Raw genomic sequence first — 19845 nt, forward strand, 5'->3', positions numbered from 1 at the left:
CACAAACATCCAAAAGAACATTTCCAGCAAAAATCAAATAATCAAAAGCATAACAATAATACTAGAATCAGCAATTTAAATACAAGTCATTTCTTTCAACCTTTTGTTTTTTGTGTCCAGGATAATGTTGAAGTATGTCACGCTACATCCAAAACCAACCTTGTCACGACCCAAATCCGCCCCCTATAGGTTCAGCATTGTAACCGGCCAGTAATCCTGGGATTACCAAAGGCCTCTGAACAAATCAAACAAAATACAGGGGCTAGTGGAAGCAAATACCAACAAATAATGTCCATAGAGCTGTGTAGATGTACATGAGACAAAAAATTTAAAACTTAATTTACATAATTAAGACATCATACCCATGTCACCATCTATACATACAGACAAACAAAAGACATGTTCAAACTTAACAAAAGAAATACAAAAAGATCTATAACATGGTTCACAAAAACTTGACCACTGCAACACGGGAACCTCCTCGGGAGGTACCGTGGTTGGTTGATAAAATGGAACTCCAGGTAATCAACTCTAAGCTTGGTCATGTGCCTGGTCACCTACATACATAAATAATACGGTGAGCTGAAGCCCTGTGAATAACAACAAAGTAAAGGGTTTACGAATGATGTCCAAACGGTTTCAGAAATCAGAGTTTATATCATAAACATATTCAGATTCATATACTTAACCAGAATTCATAAGCAGTTATATGTGGTACATCCATTAGCTATTATATCAACTTGGTCCTGAGACCCATATGCATAGTCAGCACCAACGGCCCCAAAGGTCCATATCTTGCACACAAGTAGCCATAATATTGTTTCCTCCAGGTGAGGGCCATGTGAACATAGACCATGGTATTATTTCCCCCGAGCAAGGGCCATATGATCATAAGCCACAGTATTGTTTCCCCCGAATAAGGGCTATGTTCATATTGGCCACAATATTGTTTCCCCCAGGCGAGGGGCATGTGAATTAAGAATACCACAAATATATTTCAGAAAAATTGACATTCATTCATGATCTACAAAATAGAATTTCATAAACCAAATCATATCTTATCATTCTGAAATTACTTTTATTCAAACAAAGCGTTACAGAGTTGTTACTCACAGATAGCTCTGATAGCAGAATGGATAGAGCAGACAGATCGGATAGTCTATGGCGCATGACCTACACAAACACATAGCAGATACATATTGAAACACAAGCCCGGAAACACTTAACTTATTCATCATCTTCGTAGGTGTGTTTCTAATCCTTATTCTTAGTATTAGGTCCTAATTAGGGCTTAGGAATGCTTAAGATGCAATGAGGATGCCAAAATGTGATTTGATACACTTAGTCAAATTTTCAAAAATAGGCCCTTTGCTCGAGCACAGTTTCCTACACTCGAGCGGTTTGCAAAACTTCTGGGAGCTCTCATTTTACGCTCAAGCACAACTTCCTACGCTCGAGCGGAGAATTAAAAATAAGGGTGGTCACTTTTGCACAGATTCTGTCGCTCGAGCCAACCCCCAAACTCTACAAAAGTACTGGGAGCTCACATTTTTCACTTGAACGCAATTTCCTACGCTCGAGCGAAGAGTGCGAATTTTAAAATTTCCATATTGCACTTCCAGCTTCAAAACTCAATTTCATAGTGTCAAAACACATCATTTGGGCCAAAAACCTGAGAAAACATGTCCAAACTTGGAATACATCAATGATTAAAGATCATTTCGCAAAATCAAGGCCTAAAAGTATGCCAATTGTTCAAAATCAAACTTGAAACTTTCAAAACATAACATGCATGACTTATTATGAACTCAAACCTTCCAAAACATGATCAAATGAGATTAAATGGTGTAAAACATGATGAATTCTCAAAACTAAGTTCAAATTGTTGCATGCAAGAGGGAATTTCTTAAAAAACATGCTCAAAATGCAATGAATTATACATGTCGATACCAGCGACCCCAAAAGTCCATATCTTGTGCACAAGTAGCCATGGTATTATTTCCCCCAGGCGAGGGCCATGTGAACATAGACCACGGTATTGTTTCCCCTGGACAAGGGCTATATGATCATAAGCCACGGTATTGTTTCCCTCGGGTGAGGGCCATGTGCATATTGGCCACGGTATTGTTTCCTCCGGGCGAGGGCTATGTGAACTAAGGATGCCACAAATACATTTATGAAAAATGGACATTCATTTATGATCCACAAAATAACATTTCATAAACCAAATCATATCTTATTATTCTGAAATTGCTCTTATTTAACCATAACGTATAGCGATTCTGGTTTTAGACCCGACCCATTTGATATTCTGGACTCAGGTTTCACGGTTCTGCATTGTTGTTCTTATCTTATTCCTCTTTTTCCTCTTTGAGTTTGGCTATTTTATTGTATTGGTTGCGTTTGGAACATGTTGGTAGCTTGGTTTTCAAACTTTAATTGCGCAGAATTTTACTCCTCCGCTCGAGCGTCACTTCTTGCGCTCGAACGGGCTTTGTGAATTTTCAATACTTTTGTAGGTTTACAAAACTACTGGGAGAATGTATTCTACGCTCGAGCGGTGCTTCCTGCGCTCAAGCGGTCTCGGCTCGAGCGACCTTTCTTGAGCTCGAGCGTTGGTCTTCTGTCTGCAAAACTACTGGAAGTGTGTATTTTACGTTCGAGCGTCACTTCTTGCACTCGAGCGGAACAACTTATTATGTCTAGATGCTTGAGCGTCACTTCTTCCGCCTGAGCGAACTGTGCGTATATCAGTTCGTAAAAATCAATTTTTACATCACTTTTTCATCTCTCTCTCTCTCTCTCTCTCTCTAAAACATTTCAAAATCCTAAATCTAGACCTCCTATCTCTAGAACATGTTCTCTCTTTACAAATACAGTAAGATCTACACATTTCTCCATCCTACTCCCTTTGTTAAAAAGGTAGAGCTCACCTAGAGCTTCATTTTCATCAGAATAGAGTTGGATTTCAGCTTTCTTGAAGTTTCTTCACTCTCTCCTTGGTCTTCTAGCTTTGAGGTAGGGATTCTCTACACTCTTTTATGATTTTTAACTTAGCTATTTGTTTTTCATAAAATGTATCTTGATTTTGGAAGATTTTGAACAAACCTAGGATTTTGGTTTAAAATCAAAAGAGGGGTTTTCAAATGGTTATATGGAAAATGGTTGTGGGAGTGAAAATGAGTTTGAGTTGTGAACAAATTATTGATTTTGACCCTTGGGTTGAATTTTGAAAGAAAAGTGGTTTTGCCTAAATGTCCCAAATATTTATTTTGTATAAATAAATGGAATTGATAATGAAAATGTGAAATTGGATGGATATTAATATGGATAGTGGAGTTGGATACGTATTATCATTCACATCTTGAATTTTGAAAAGTTTATCTGTGTTGGAGATTTTATATCTATTTAAAAATATCTGTTTTGGGTTATAGGTGGAGGATAGGTATGATTATTGTAAAAATTGCATGAGGATTAGGTGTGTATATGATTTTGAGATTTTATTGCTCATTTGGTGTGTATATGGTTTAGAAATATCTGGAGATTTTATTGCTAATTTAATATATTGTAAATGTATATGATTTTGAGAAAAATGGATGAATGTTGGAAAGAGGTGTGTATCACCAAATTAAGTTGGCCTGTGTGTCCAAGGTGAAAGTCCCAAAAAACACGCGTATACATGGGTGCCAATTCCTATGGACGAAATATCCGTAAAATGGCTATAGTAGTGCTTGTATGGACTACGTTTACATGGGTGTCATTTGATGGTTTCCTGCGGACGAAATATCCATGAAAGGTTGTATCAGTTTAAGAATTTCTCCCTTGTTTCTAATGGTAAAGGATATGGTTTGAGAATTATGATATAAATTGAGCATGGCATGATTTTCAGAAAGAAATGTAAAGCATTTTGACAAGGGCATTGCATATTCATTTCATCCTTATATCCTTATTAAAATTCATATCTTGCGTTGGATTATTTCTACTAGGCTTTGGCTCACCCTATATGGGAAAACCATTTTCAAGTATTAGTGAGATGCCTCCACCAATGAGTTAGCTTGGGAGAACTGTGGAGCTGAAGGCTCAGTTTTGTTATTTTAATGTTTGTATAAGCCTAGGGCTTTATATGTATTGAGCTCAAGACTCACTTTTGATGTAACCAAGCATTGTCTTGGAAAGTTGTAGCCTTCAGGGCTTTCCATTATCTGTTTAACTTCTGCTTCTTATTTTTGTTATTGACACGTGCTATAGATTCTAGGTTAGGGCTTATGAATGTATATTCGCATATGCCGCTTCTTTTGTACAACTGAATTTCATGAAATGGAAGGATATCATACTCTGATTTATGTTGTTATTTAATTATCGTTACAGTTGGTTTATTATAATTATTTTGGGGCATTACAACCTGGTATCAAAGCGTACTGGGTTTGAATATTTTGGGTACGTGGGAAGTGGTTATTACCACAATAGGTTTGTCTCGCTTAATAGAGACATTAGTATGTATGGTATGCTATGTGATAACATGTTTATGTGATTATATGGATATGAGATTTAATTCCTAAGATATTGATTGGGTCTACGGTTTTTAGAAGTCCTGTTAGAAGAGCACTTGATCACTGCTGTTTCTAATTAGAACCATGGCAACACCGCGAGACGGTCATTATCCAGGAAAGAAATTCGTATGTGTTTGTGAGACTATGTGCTCATGTGGAGTGAATTACTGTTGTCCACCGCATTAGGACATGAGTGAGTTAGTTTCGGTACATTTTTAAATGTGCTAATCTCTTTTGTTACCTTCATTAGGATATCAAGACAAGGACGCGGTGGTACTAGGCATGATAAGCCTAGAAGGCATGAGGTGCCTTTACCAGATGTGATTTCGGCGTAAGAAGGAGTTGGTCAAGCCAATGTGGCTAAACTAATTGGTCAGCAGGTCGTGGTCGCCTTAGCCCGCGAAATGGCTGAAGCATTGCGGGAATCCATAGACATTCTTAGAGTTGAGAATCAAGTCCAGACCCAAGTAACTGAGGTAGGGCCGTCATTCTTGAAGTGAAAGTTTTTCCAGTCGAATCAGGATGAGTTTTTGGGTGATCCCAAGGAGCCACTGAAGGTAGATGAGTTACTAGAGTAGATAATGAAGACGTTTGAAATGCTTGGCATCGAGGATGACGGACTGAGAGTGACCCTGGTATCTTTCCAACTAAAGGAAGATTCGGATCAATGGTGAAAGTACACGCATAGGTGCATTGGAGTGACTTGGGAGGCCTTTGTCAACACCTTCCAAGATAAGTTCTTACCTCCCATTATTAGGGAGAAGTTGAGGGACTAGTTTTCTCAGCTTAAGCAGTTGAGCACATCAGTGGTCGAGTTTGAGGTTGTATTTACTATTTTTTCGAGGTTTGCACCAGAACTCATGGCGACTAAGGAGCATTGTTATTTAGAGTTAAAGAAGAGATTGAGGACCGAGCATATGTTCAAAGTGGTTGGGTCAATGATTAGAGATTATGGATGCCTTGTGGAGGCGGCGGCTCATCTTGAGACCGTGATATAGATGGAGGAGGAGCGGATGAGAGGCTACAGGAGGAGTCAAGATGTTCAGGCAGATAGTAAGAGGCAGAGGGGTCCTAACCCGTAGTAGTCCCGGGGAGCACAGTCGAGGTCCATTTTTCCAGTGCCGAGTTCAGGTTCTGGTAGAGGTGTTCAAGGAGATTTCGCTTGCTTTAAGTGTGGTTAGTTGGGCCACAAGTCTCTAACTTGCCCGTAGAGAGGAGGATGGTAGTGGTCTGCATCGTCTTTGGCTCGTTCTAGAGCCAGAGCCAGGGGAGAGGGTAGCCGCTTATGTGTATCAGTGTGGGCAAGCAAGGCACATGAAGAGGTTTTTCCCTCAGTTGGGTGGCACACATGATGTGTCTGGTTCGAGGCAGACATAGAGCCACCAGTCTGCACAGTCAGCACAGGCCTTGAGAGCTAATTACAAAGCCTCTTCAGCTCAGTCAGTACATCAGGCTTATGCTCCGAGGGGTGAGCAGGTTGAGCAGAGACCTACAGGGCGTGTGTATGATGTTATCGCACCAGACCTACTACCAATGCCTTCGATAGTGAGAGGTACTTTCTTGTTTTGTAATTCCATTGCTAATGTGTTGATTGTCACGGTGTATCCCGTTCATTTATCTCGTCAGCATTCACATCGGCTTTGGGGTTAGAGTTGGCTCAGTTAGCATCTTCTCTCAATATAAAGTCATCTATTAGTGATGAGATTGTTTTGGAGCAGGGGTGTCGAGATTGTGACATAGAGGTTGCCGGTCGCCGACTTCTTTTTGCATTTGTATTGATTGACATGTCTAGTTTTGATGCTATTTTAGGTATGGACTGGCAATCATTGTATCGGGCTGTCATAGCTTGTTACTGTCAAAGGGTTACTGTATGTACCTTAAGCGATAATTGCTTTTATTTCTTATGGGACTGGGTTGATTGAGTCTTATCACCGGTATATGATCCGCGTGGGCGGAGTGAACTTAGTTGTCTTCTTACCGACTTCTTGGGTAATGAGTGTGATGAAGTCCGAGTTAAGTTACCAAGGGTAATTTGTGAATACCCGGACGTTTTTCCTAAGGATCTCAACAGTTTACCACCTCACCATGAGATTGAGTTCTCAATTGATTTAATGTCTGGTACGGCACCAATTTCTATGGCACCATATAGATTTTTGCCTGTCAAGTTGAGTGAGTTGAAGATTCAACTCCAAGAGCTACTAGATAAGGGTTTTATTAGCCCCAGTAATTCACCTTGGGTAGCACCGACTCTTTTTTCCAATAAGAAAGATGGTGCGTTGCGACTTTGTTTTGATTACCGGAAGTTGAACCAGGTAACTGTTAAGAATAAGTACCCAATGACTTGTATAGATGATTTGTTTGATCAATTGAAGGGGCCTTGTTGCTTTTCTAAGATAGACCTGAGATCAGGTTATCACCAATTGAGAGTAAGGGAGGAGGATATCTTGAAGACGGCATTCTGTACGCGGTATGACCATTATGAGTTTCTAGTGATGCCCTTTGGGCTAACCAATGCACCAACCATGCTTATGGATTTGATGAACTAGATCTCCCGTGAATTCCTAGACTGTTTTGTGGTTGTTTTTGTTGATGAAATCTTGATTTACTCACTCTCTGAGGAGGAACACGAAGAACACTTCTGTGTAGTACTTGGGTTACTTAGAGCCCACAAACTTTATGCCAAGTTTGGGAAATGTGAATTTTGGTTTAGAGAAGTTAAGTTCTTAAGCCTTGTGGTATCCGGGGAAGGGGTGACTGTAGATTCATCCAAGATAGAGGCAGTGTAAGATTGGAAACAACCTTAGAATGCTTTTGAGATCCGTAGTTTTTTGGGATTGGCCAGGTATTATCGTCGGTTTGTGAAAGGTTTCTCTAGGTTAGCGTCATCGTTAACTAGACTAACGAGGAAAGGAATTAAGTTCGTGTGGAACGAGACTTCTAAGAAGTCTTTTCAAGAGCTTAATGTTAGACTTACCAATGCACAAATATTGATTATTCTGGAGAGGGGTTTGGGCTATTCGGTGTATTGTGATGCTAAAATGGAAAGTTTGGGTTGTGTATTGATGCAAGAGGAGAAGGTAGTAGCTTACAGCTCATAGTAGTTGAAAACACATGAGAGGAACTACCCTACTCATGACCTAGAGTTAGCGGGCGCTGACTTTGCCTTGAAGATTTGAAGGCATTATTTATATGGTGAGAAGTTTGAGGTATTTTCTGACCACAAGAGTCTGAAATATCTATTTACACAGAAGAACTTAAATGTGAGGCAGAAGAGGTGGATGGAATTTATAGAAGATTATGATTTTGAGTTACATTATCATTCGGGCAAGGCCAATGTTGTGGCCGATGCTTGAAGTTAGAAAATCCATTGGTAGTGTGGCTAGTATTGCCATTCGGAAATGAGAGATGTTGGGTGCTATTGGTGAGTTTGACTTGCATTTTGGCTAGTCCGTGGAGTCTGCAGCCTTATTTTCAGTAGTTGCACAACTTACACTTGTGAACCGAGTGATAGAGGCACAGAAGAGTGATTTTGAGGTAGAAACCCTCCGGGAAAAGATCTTTAGTGGAAAGGTAGAGAAAGGCTTGAATGAGTATCCCGACTCGAATGTTAGATACTGTGGCCATCTTTTTGTGCCGGAGTCTTGTCGAGAAGAAGTACTCCAAGAGTTTCACCATTCACACCTTATGGTGTATCCATGAGGCACAAAGATGTATCACGACCTTAGTCGTCAGTTTTGGTGGAGGGGAATGAAAAATGATGTGGTTGTGTTTGTATCAAAGTGCCTTACTTGTCAACAAGTGAAGGCCAAACATTAGAGGCGCACGAGTTTGTTACAACCTTTGCCTATAGCCGAGTGAAAATGAGATCATGTCATAATGGATTTTGTTTTGGGCCTTTCGAGGACTCAACGAGGTAGTGATGCAATTTGGGTGGTAGTTGACCAGATGACCAAGTTGGCACACTTTATACCTATGCGCATGAGTGACTCGGTAGATTATCTAGCCAAACTTTATATTAGGGACATAGTGAGGTTACATGGGGTCCCTATAATGATCATTTCGGATAGAGATCCGCCCTTCATGGCTCAGTTGTGGTAGAGCCTACAGAGTGCCTTGGGCACAAGATTAATTTTTAGCATTACGTATCATCCTCAAACTAACGGGTAGCCCGAGCATACTATTCAGATCCTTAAGGATATGCTTCGGGGTATTGTTCTTGACTTTAAGGGGTCGTGGGAGAGGCACTTTCCTTTAGTGAAGTTTGCCTATAACAATAACTTCCGGTTGAGTATTGGCATGACACCATTTCAGGACTTGTATGGCCGACCGTGTAAATCCCCTGTGTGTTGAGCTGAGGTGGGTGATGCACCAATGTTGGGTCCAGAGTTAGTCCAGGAAACGACGGAGAAATTTTCTCTTATCCGTAAGAGGTTGGTTACGGCCCAAAGTCGCTAGAAAAGCTATGCCGACCGTAGAAGGAGACCTTTGTCTTTTGAGGTAGGAGATCATGTCTTCTTGAAGATATCACCTATGCAGGTTTGATGAGATTTGGGAAGAGTGTGAAGTTGTCCCCTAGGTTTATTGGGCCTTTTGAGATCATTGAGCAGATTGGAGATGTAGTCTATCGCTTGGCCTTGCCGCCACAGCTTTTTAGGGTTCATGACGTGTTTCATATTTGTATGATTCGGAAGTATGGGCAAAATCCGACGCACATGTTGGATTGGACCGACTTATAGGTAGATGAGGATGCCTCGTATGAGGAGAGACCGGTGAAAGTCTTGGATACTCAAGACCAAGTATTGTGAGGTAAGACAATTCCCTTAGTTAAGGTATTGTAGCAACATCACGGAGTTGAGGAAGTAACTTGGGAACATGAGTTGGAAGTTCGTGAGAAGTATCAGGACCTATTTGTTAATGTTTGAACATGTATTGAAACTTTTGTTATGTCGATTTACTATAAACATTATATATGTTTTGGAAATGAAAATTATACATTTAGTATTGAGAACTTGTTTATCATGTTGATGAGAATGAATGACTGGTGGATGGGGTCATGGTATTTATGGTGTAATGGGTTTAGGAATACTCTATTGTCCAAGAATAGAATCCCTTTCTCTATCCTCTTCTCCTTTCTTTTATATTGTTTCCCTAATGACCTTCCAAGGGCCCACTGTTTCCTCCTAGGCTTTGACCCCGTTCATGGACCCCTTATATAGCCTGTGGATAATAGGTTCAGATGGGCCTTTAAGCCTAGTTTTATTCGACTTTAGCCTACTGGACTTAATATGGCCGACTTATCTGACCGTGGAGTCGACGTGTTTAGCCGACTCACATTGTGCCAGCCCAAGTAAGATATTTCATATATTCGGCTACCACAGTATTGGAATTGATTGATTATCATTGTTGTAATTGGTTTTAACACGATTTTAAAGTTTGATTTGTAATTTCGGGGACAAAATTCCATAAGGAGGGAGATTATAGTGATTTTAGTTTTAGACCCGACCCATTTGATATTCTGGACTCGGGTTTCATGGTTCTGCATTGTTGTTCTTATCTTATTCCTCTTTTCTCTCCTTGAGTTTGGCTATTGGGTTATATTGGTTGCGTTTGGAACAGGTTGCTAACTTGGTTTTCAAACTTTAGTTGCCTAGAATTTTACTCCTCCGCTTGAGCGTCACTGCTTGCACTCGAGCAGGCTTTGTGAATTCTTAGTACTTTTGCAGGTCTACAAAACTACTGGGAGAGTGTATTCTACGCTTGAGCGGTCTTAGCTCGAACGGCCTTTCTTGAGCTCGAGCGTTGGTCTTCTGTCTGCAAAACTACTGGAAGTGTGTATTCTACGCTCGAGCGTCATTTCTTATGCTTGAGCGGAACAACTTATTGTGTTTGGACACTCGAGTGTCACTTCTTGCACTCGAGCGTTGGTCTTCTGTCTGCAAAACCACTGGAAGTGTGTATTCTACGCTCGAGCGTCATTTCTTGTGCTTGAGCGGAACAACTTATTGTGTTTGGACACTCGAGCGTCACTTCTTGCACTCGAGCGGACTGTACGTACATTAGTTCATAAAAGTCACTTTTTACATTACATGTTTATCTCTCTCTCTCTCTCTCTCTCTCTAAAACACTTCAAAATCCTAAATCTAGAGCTCCTCTCTCTTTACAAATACTCTAAGATCTACCAATTTCTCCACCCTACTCACTTTGTTAAAAAGGTAGAGCTCACCTAGAGCTTCGTTTTCATCCAAATAGAGTTGGATTTCGACTTTCTTGAGGTCTCTCCACTCTCTCCTTGGTCTTCTAGCTTCGAGGTAAGGATTCTCTACACTCTTTTATGATTTTTAACTTAGCTATTTGTTTTTCATAAACAATATTGTGATTTTGGAGATTTTGAACAAACCTATGGTTTTGGTTTAAAATCAAAATAGGGGTTTTCAAATGGTTGTATAGAAAATGGTTGTGGAAGTGGAAATAAGTTTGAGTTGTGAACAAATCATTGATTTTGACCCTTGGGTTGAATTTTGGAAGAAAATTGGTTTTTTTCCCTATATGTCCCAAATATTTATTTTATATAAATGAATGAAATTGATAATGAAAATGTGAAATTGGATGGATATTAATCAGGTTGGTGGAGTTGGGTGCGCATTATCACTCACACCTTGAATTTTTGGAAGTTTATCTGTGTTGGAGATTTTATATCTATTTAGAAATATTTGTTTTGGGCTCTTTGTGGAGGGTAGCTATGATTATTGTAGAAATAGCATAAGGATTAGGTGAATTGAAACTAATTTCTCATTCACGTGCATTGAACATTTATTGCTCATTTGTGTATCATCAAATTAAGTTGTCATGTGTGTCAATGGTGAAAGTCTCGAAAAACGTGCGTATATATGGGTGCCGATTCCCACAGACGAAATATCTATAAAATGGCTATAGTAGTGTTTGTATAGACTACGTTTACACGGGTGGCGTTTGATAGTTTCTTGCGGACGAAATATCCGTGAAAGGTTGTACCAGTTTAAGAATTTCTCCCTTGTTTCTAATGGTAAAGGATATGATTTAAGAATTGTGATATAAATTAAGCATGGCATGATTTTGAGAAAGAAATGTAAACCATTTTGACATGAGCATTGCATATACATTTCACCCTTATATCTTTGTTAAGATTCATATCTTTTGTTGTATTATTTCTATTGGGTTTTGCCTCACCCTATATGGGAAAACCATTTTCAGGTGTTGATGAGATGCCTTCACCAAGGACTTAGCTTAGGAGGATTATGGAGCTGAAGACTCAGTTTTTTTATTTTGTATTTAATGTTTGTACAAGCCTAGGGTTTTATATGTATTGAGCTTAAGACTCACTTTTGATGTAACCAAGTATTGTCTTGAAAAGTTGTAGCCTTCAGGGCATTTCCATTATATGTTTAACTTCTGCTTCTTATTTTTATTATTGACACATGCTATATATTCAGGGTTAGGACTTATGAATGTATATTTGCATGTGCCACCTCTTTTGTACAATTGAATTTCATGAAATAGAAGGATATCGTACTCTAATTTATGTTATTATTTAATTATCATTACGGTTTATTTATTATAATTATTTTGGGGCATTACATAGTGTTATAGAGTTGTTACTCACAAATAGCTCTGATAGCAGAATGGACAGAGCAGACAGATCGGATAGTCTATGGCGCGTGACCTACATAAACACATAGCAGATACACATTGAAACACACGCCCGAAAATAGTTAACTCATTCCTCATCTTCCTAGGTGTGTTTATAATCTTTATCCTAAGTATTAATTCTTAATTAGGGCTTAGGAATGCCTAAAGTGTAGTGAGAATGCCAAAATGTGATTTGAAACACTTAGTTAAATTTCCGAAAACAGGGTCTTCACTCAAGCATTACTTCCTACGCTCGAGCGGTCTGCAAAACTCTACAAAACTTCTGGGAGCTCTCATTTTACGCTCAAGAAGAGAATAAAAAATAAGAGTGGTCGCTCGAGCGTAGGTTCTGTCGTTCGAACTAACCCCCAAACTCTACAAAAGTACTGGGAGCTCGCATTCTTCGCTTAAGCGCAACTTCCTACGCTCGAGCAAAGAGTGCGAATTCTGGAATTTCCAAATTGCACTCCCAGCTTCAAAACTCAATTTCATAGTGTCAAAACACATTCTTTGTGCCAAAAACTTGAGAAAACATGTCCAAACTTAGAATACATCAAGGATTAAAGATCATTTCGCAAAATCAAGGCCCAAAAGTATAACATGCATGACTTGTTATGAACTTAAACCTTCCAAAACATGATCAAATGAGATTAAATGGTGTAAAACATGATGAATTCTCAAAATTAAGTTCAAATTGTTGCATGCAAGAGGGAATTTCTTAGAAAACATGCTCAAAGTGCAATGAAATGTACATACATGTATGAATTGATCTTCCTTTCTACTTTTCTAGCTTAATTCTTGCATCTCTTAGCTCGATTCTCTTGAATTCATGCATTAAACAATTCTTTCACACAATCAAAAGGATGAATTCCTACTTTAAGACTTGAATTCTCAAGCGTAGAAGCTTAATTCTTCCAAGTTCTCTTCAATGCCCTCTAAATTTCTAGCAATTTCCTTGTTGAGTTTAAGTTTCTTCCTTCCTTCTCTCTCTCTACGTTGGAGCTCAAAAGATGATGAAATGCTTGCGTTTAACATGTGCTAGAAATCACTTGTGCCTTATATAGGCTTGGATTAAATTAATTTAATTAATTCTTGTTCAGGCTAATTAATTTTGATTAGTTTATTCTACTTATTTGGTTTTGAATCAGATTTCAATTAAATCTACCATAGTTTTCCAAAAATTTCAAATAACACATAAACGGAGTCAATTTTGTGATCGGATGCCGATAAGGCCTTCAATTCACATACTGAATCAGAAATACAAACATATATTTCTACATCAAACAGATACAAGCACAAATAACACAATACACATGCAAATAATTTAGAATTTTCTCTTAATTACTTATTAGATGTTCTTAATCATAGTGTATTAGCTAATCGCAGGTTGGGGTTGTTACAAACCTAATCTCGGTCTACCTAACACGGCCTGCTTGTTTCCACCATCTGATTCATGGTTTTCATTATGGCTCTTGAAGCCCAGATCCAAATTTAAATGGCTTGTGTTTGAATGTTGAATCGGTTCTTGTTTGCTACCTACAACACAAACCAGTTTAGCATATCAAGAACTAGTAATCATGAATAATTCAACATGCAGAAATCTTCAATTCAATAGGCAAATCCTTTCAAATTTTCTTATTTGCTGGATAGCAAGTGACAAATGAAAAAAACCAAAAGGGAGTTAGGGGGGGGGAATTTATTTGAACCAAACATCAAACATGGTAATTTAACTAAACATCTTCAAACATAAGGAGTCAAGCGGGGAAAACATATAATTATTATATAAAAAAAAAAAAAATCAGGCATTCCTCTCTATACAGGCTCAAAGTTCAGCAACAATGACAACTAAAACTGACATCTCTGACTTCAATCAATGACAAGCATACTTGTAACCAGCATATACTTTAGGGCTATTCACTTGAAAAAGAAATATATGCATTAAATCTTCATTGTTTTTATATTCTTCTTATACTAATATGGCATTGTGAAGTTGCCCCAAAACACCTCACATGTATATCTACAAACTAAATTGCAAAAGAAACTATTGTCTAAAACCAATGATACATTCTACTTTCTATTGAAATTGGAATATAAGGATTCTGATTTCATTTTATTTTTGATAAGTAGGAATGTAAGAATTCTGATTAAGATGTATACTTCCAATGTACATACAAAACTCTACTTGGTTGATTTTTGATAAATAAATGTCTAAAGAAAAGCACGGATTACAAATATTTGTATCCAAATCGTGTCATAACCAAAAAATTAAGGCTACGTAAGTATATTATGACCTCAGGTGCCATCCAGTAAGGACTTCCCTTAGATGATAATGGACATGACTGCCAAGTGATCTGCAAATTTAAAGGATGCCATTATATTTTCTAGGACGATGGATTTCAATAGGTGATCTCATGGTTTAATGCTAAGCATTGGTTGACACTTGCTATGAAATATCTAGCAGTTAGAGATACTTAATTTAATTCAAAGTATATGACAGGCTATAAACCAAACATCTTCAAACATGGTAATTTAACTAAACATCTTCAAACATAAGGAGTCAAGCGGGGAAAACATATAATTATTATAAAAAAAAATAAAATAAAAAATCAGGCATTCCTCTCTATACAGGCTCAAAGTTCAGCAACAATGACAACTAAAACTGACATCTCTGACTTCAATCAATGACAAGCATACTTGTAACCAGCATATACTTTAGGGCTATTCACTTGAAAAAGAAATATATGCATTAAATCTTCATTGTTTTTATATTCTTCTTATACTAATATGGCATTGTGAAGTTGCCCCAAAACACCTCACATGTATATCTACAAACTAAATTGCAAAAGAAACTATTGTCTAAAACCAAGGATACATTCTACTTTCTATTGAAATTGGAATATAAGGATTCTGATTTCATTTTATTTTTGATAAGTAGGAATGTAAGAATTCTGATTAAGATGTATACTTCCAATGTACATACAAAACTCTACTTGGTTGATTTTTGATAAATAAATGTCTAAAGAAAAGCACGGATTACAAATATTTGTATCCAAATCGTGTCATAACCAAAAAATTAAGGCTACGTAAGTATATTCTGACCTCAGGTGCCATCCAGTAAGGACTTCCCTTAGATGATAATGGACATGACTGCCAAGTGATCTGCAAATTTAAAGGATGCCATTATATTTTCTAGGACGATGGATTTCAATAGGTGATCTCATGGTTTAATGCTAAGCATTGGTTGACACTTGCTATGAAATATGTAGCAGTTAGAGATACTTAATTTAATTCAAAGTATATGACAGGCTATAATAGAAAATGGAAAAGCATACTATATCCATTTTTTTAAAAAAAATCTCTGCTTGTGTAAACTCAATGAATGATAATATTCACACACACACACACACAATTTAGTACTCAACTCAAACATGACTAATACTCAATTGGTTTGATTACATTTCACGAGTATACACATATTGTTGCCTAGACTTATATGCTTTGCCATTCCAAAATCAGCCAATTTGATACGACCATTTGGGTCCACAAGGATATTTGCTCCTTTCATATCCCTGCACACAAGATATAGCATAAACTACAAGTTCAGAGATAGTGTTAGATCAAAACTGGAAGTGACAAATAAAAATATACTTCTCTATAATATACAATATCAAATGTGTAGTACAACCTATCAACTAAACAATTTCCATAAATGCCCCAAGTTATGGTCCACGGGAAACTACATCAGAAATTTTTTTAGTAGTTAGCATCACTTAACGAGTCTTCTGTTTCAGAACATCAAAATAACTTCTAGAAATAATGACAAATTCATCAAAATACGTGTTAACAAAAGCATTACCCATTTTTAAAATCAACAAAAGTAAATGGAAGGCATAAAACTTACTGATTTAGACCCATAATACGATACAATATTAGGATGCCTTAACCGACTCAATAAAGCAATTTCTTGTCAAAAACACTCAACATAAGAACTTCCATCCAACAATTAATAGAAATTAGACCAAAACAAGCAAAAAGAGAACTAATTTCTAATGAAAAACAAGAAGCCTTATCCTGCAAAGAACCTCAATTAAATTTATGACTACCAAACTTACTTGTCCCAGCTGTTTTGCACTTTCCTTTGACTTTGCGTTATCCGAGAATAATGTAACCTCCTTCATTGCACACATTTCACCACTTTCCCTATAATGGTGAGGATCAGTGAACAAAATTTGAGAGAGAATGCATTAGAAAAACTATACATGCAACTGTAATCAAACACATTGGATGGCAAGAAGCACACCACATTATGGCAAGGTAATACAATCTCTTCCATCATTAATCTCTAACTGATCTACATCATCGCCAATTTTGCCATCTCTTCCTTGAGGCATGGTCACTTTGGCTCATTACACAATTCACATTAATCAAGTTGATTGAGATGCCACCAAAAACATCTAATACTGAAGATGCATCATTAGTGCTTAGCAACTTCATCCCAAATTGTCACAAATAGTAGTCATATCATACATGAATAAATTTTATTTATTTATTATTTATTTTGTGTCAAATAGCCATCCAACTTAGAAATTACAAAAATTGCAGAGAGATAGAAAGAGTTGAAATTCTTAGGATCCGTTTGAATGGATGTGGATTTAACATTATGTACCACAGATCTGGATCAAAGTGGATCTAACTGCACAAAAATTAAAAGGATCCTAGTAGACTATTTAACTGCATAAAATTTAAAGGTTCTAATATTGTTAACCTAGCATTTTGGTTAGGCCTCAAAGTTGTGGTGCAAAAACTAGCATTTTGGGACCTGCTACAACTATTGTTAACCCAATCTGGAAATGAGAAGCCAAGTAAAAGTGAAACGAACAAAAAGAAACTAGACCAAGAGAAAGAGTAGGCCATTCATTTTTTCTCTCTTTCTCAATGTTTTAGCTGCTAATGCAGGCACTCTGATCTTATACAGGTGCATGCTTCAATACAAAAGCAAATAGGGATATGATAGGATAGGATAGAAATCTAATTATTTATGGCTTAAGAGTTAAAAATTAGCTGATTTATCTTTTGACTCATTGAGGTAGGTAGGTAGTTGATTAATACAACTCAGGCATTGGATTCACTTGTTGGTTGATTTGGTGGCTGCTTATTATGCTCTCTGTTGCTCTCTTCTTCAATCGCTCTGTTTGGACTTGCTGCATACCAAGTGTTCCATTTTTTTTGGGGTTAAATTACAAATACACTCCCTAAGAGATACACTCCCTAAGAGAGGTCACCTGACGCAAAACCTATTAATTACGATAATATAAAATCATTGTAATAGACAACAATCTCATAATTTCAATGACAATTATGGCCATCTCGTAAAATTTAATCTAAACTAGTCATAGTACATCAAATCTAGACTATCACGTCATTACATATAACGAACCTAACGTTTCAACCTCTCATTTTGAAATTATTTTTTCTTTCTGGAAATGAACTTAAGATTACAAATAATAATAATAACAATGCAGAGGAGCACCCACTTGTGCGTGCTCACACAGAGACAGAGACAAAAAAAAATCAGAACTCAACCTGTAGTTCTATGGTGAAATTTCGGTCAAGCAATTATAGCACATCACAATAAAATTTTAGAGAGAGAGAGAGAGAGAGAGAGAGAGAGAGACCTTTAATTGTTTATGGAGACGAGAGCTAGGCCTCAAGGTCCTTGAGGATCTCCTAATGCAAGCGATCGAGATGGCACTTTGCGGAGTCCAAGAGCGAAGAATTCAATTCCTTCAATTTCGAGATCGGACTTAGGGGTTTTTGACGAAGAGATGTAGATGATGCCACAGCATTCTTGCTCTTGTTTTCATTGGTGTTGTTCCTCGAAGATAGAGTCACTGCTGAAGAGGCTGTTGTTGATACTACATTATCAACACAAACATTACACTAACAAACAAGGATTTTCGAAGAACAAATGCAAACAACAGATCGAAAACCAAATGAATGAGACTAAAATTGATAAATCAATCAAACTTGGATACTGAAACCGCTGTCAAGAGAGACGCTATGAGACTCCTCGAGGACGAAATCAACAAACCACCAATTAGAAGTGTAGATCAGGAATCTCTGAGATCAGATTAGGGATCGAAATCCACAAACCAAAGATTCTATGGAGAAGAAAATTAGGGATTCGATCCATCGATCGATCGAGAGAGAGAGAGAGCCATTCTTCAAAGAATGAATCTCGACTATTGAAGTTCAAAGAATGAAAATAATGTATGAATTGAGTTTACTGGGAACCAACTAAAATTGTAGGCAAAAAATCGTTAACCCTTTTGCAAACTTGTCTCAAAAATGTAATAATATAATTAAATATATATATATATATTTATTTAAATTTTTTCATTTTATCTTTAAAAGTATAATTTTTGCCAACAAATAATTTTTGTCACTAAAAATTTGCCTCTAAAATCTTAATTTCTTATAGTGTCCCTTGTGGAGGTTCTTCCTGAGTTTCTTTCGAAGATCCGAACCGTTTATATTGTAAGGTTTGTCGAGAACATGCAAAAATATAGTTAGATATTCATAACCCCATGATTATGTCATAATTACTTTTAAAAAATTATAAAAATTATGGTAACCGATAAATTTTTAAATAAATAAATGTGTTGTTGTTATAGGATTGCAGATATCCAATCAATTTGATTTTTTGCATGCATAATCTACTCGATGAACCTTATAATATTAACAGCTTAGATTATCAAAAAAACATCGGAACGAACCTCCACAATGGAGCGCAACATCCTTTAGCCACAGTAGAATCCCCAAATCCCTTGAACTAGGAGGAATTATCTAGTGCTTTTAGGCCATTGTCAAGTGGTTGCCAGGCGATTTGTAATTGGTAGAGAAGGTCGGGCCCACAATTTTATGTTTGGGCATGAAACATAATGGTTGGTGATTAATAAATAATATTGTCATATAGTGTACTTGGAGCACCTAATAATTTTTTATTAGTATTTATTGAATTGATATTTTTTAATTTGTTCTGCCTTTTAAAAAGGGTACAACAGTCATATATACATAAATATTTTCAACATGACAGCTTATTGATTAGTGAGAGGGTAATTTTTGGGAAAAATTGGGCCGAGCTGCGAGTTGGGCATTAAGGCCCAAAACGCGAAGGACTAAGTAAGAAGGCCGCAATAGATACTCCGGCCCAGAAGGACAAAGTTACTCCGGCTTTGGGAAGACAAAGTTACTTCGGCCCAAGGAGGTGAAATTACTTCGGCTCACGAAGGGTAGAGTTACTTCGGTTAGAAGATTGTAAATAAACTTCGGTTTGGGAGCAACTTGAAGTTAGACCGGCCTTGAAGTTATACCGGCCTTAGAGGCATACCGGTTTGAGAGTTATACCGGTCGAGTCGTTGGTTCGGTCCGAACACACCACGGTTCATGTATGAGAGAACCGAGATATGGTGTAGCATGAAGAAGAACCGAACAACTGTTAGTACGGCCTACTTTGTGGCTCGGCATAGCCATTTTTACTTTGGTCAAATGGAAGTTCGGCCATAAAGAGAACCATCCCACTTGGTTTAAGCAGTGGGGGAGGGTATGAAAGGATAAGCATTATCCTTAA

At 37.5% G+C, this 19845-nt stretch overlaps 1 long non-coding RNA gene across 20 annotated transcripts; it reads right to left on the reverse strand.

Moving 5' to 3' along the window:
• Positions 1–266: 266 nt before the first annotated feature.
• LOC114272097 (uncharacterized) lies at positions 267–18580 on the reverse strand. Of its 20 annotated transcripts, XR_014346424.1 has the most exons (8): positions 17891–18218; positions 16516–16675; positions 16328–16415; positions 15315–15374; positions 14507–14566; positions 13620–13751; positions 1114–1173; positions 267–557 (listed from the first exon to the last, which is right to left on the reverse strand). It is a non-coding gene; the product is annotated as an uncharacterized LOC114272097 (long non-coding RNA). The 20 variants fall into 20 exon arrangements; XR_014346431.1 differs by lacking the exons at positions 14507–14566; positions 16516–16675 and adding an exon at positions 15672–15784 and having other exon boundaries at positions 17891–18580; XR_014346433.1 differs by lacking the exons at positions 14507–14566; positions 16516–16675 and adding an exon at positions 15638–15784 and having other exon boundaries at positions 17891–18580.
• Between the last annotated feature and the right edge of the window lie 1265 nt (positions 18581–19845).

This window comes from Camellia sinensis, chromosome 12 (assembly GCF_055761805.1).
Source record: "Camellia sinensis isolate YWXY chromosome 12, ASM5576180v1, whole genome shotgun sequence".
NCBI classification, from domain to species: Eukaryota; Viridiplantae; Streptophyta; class Magnoliopsida; order Ericales; family Theaceae; genus Camellia; species Camellia sinensis.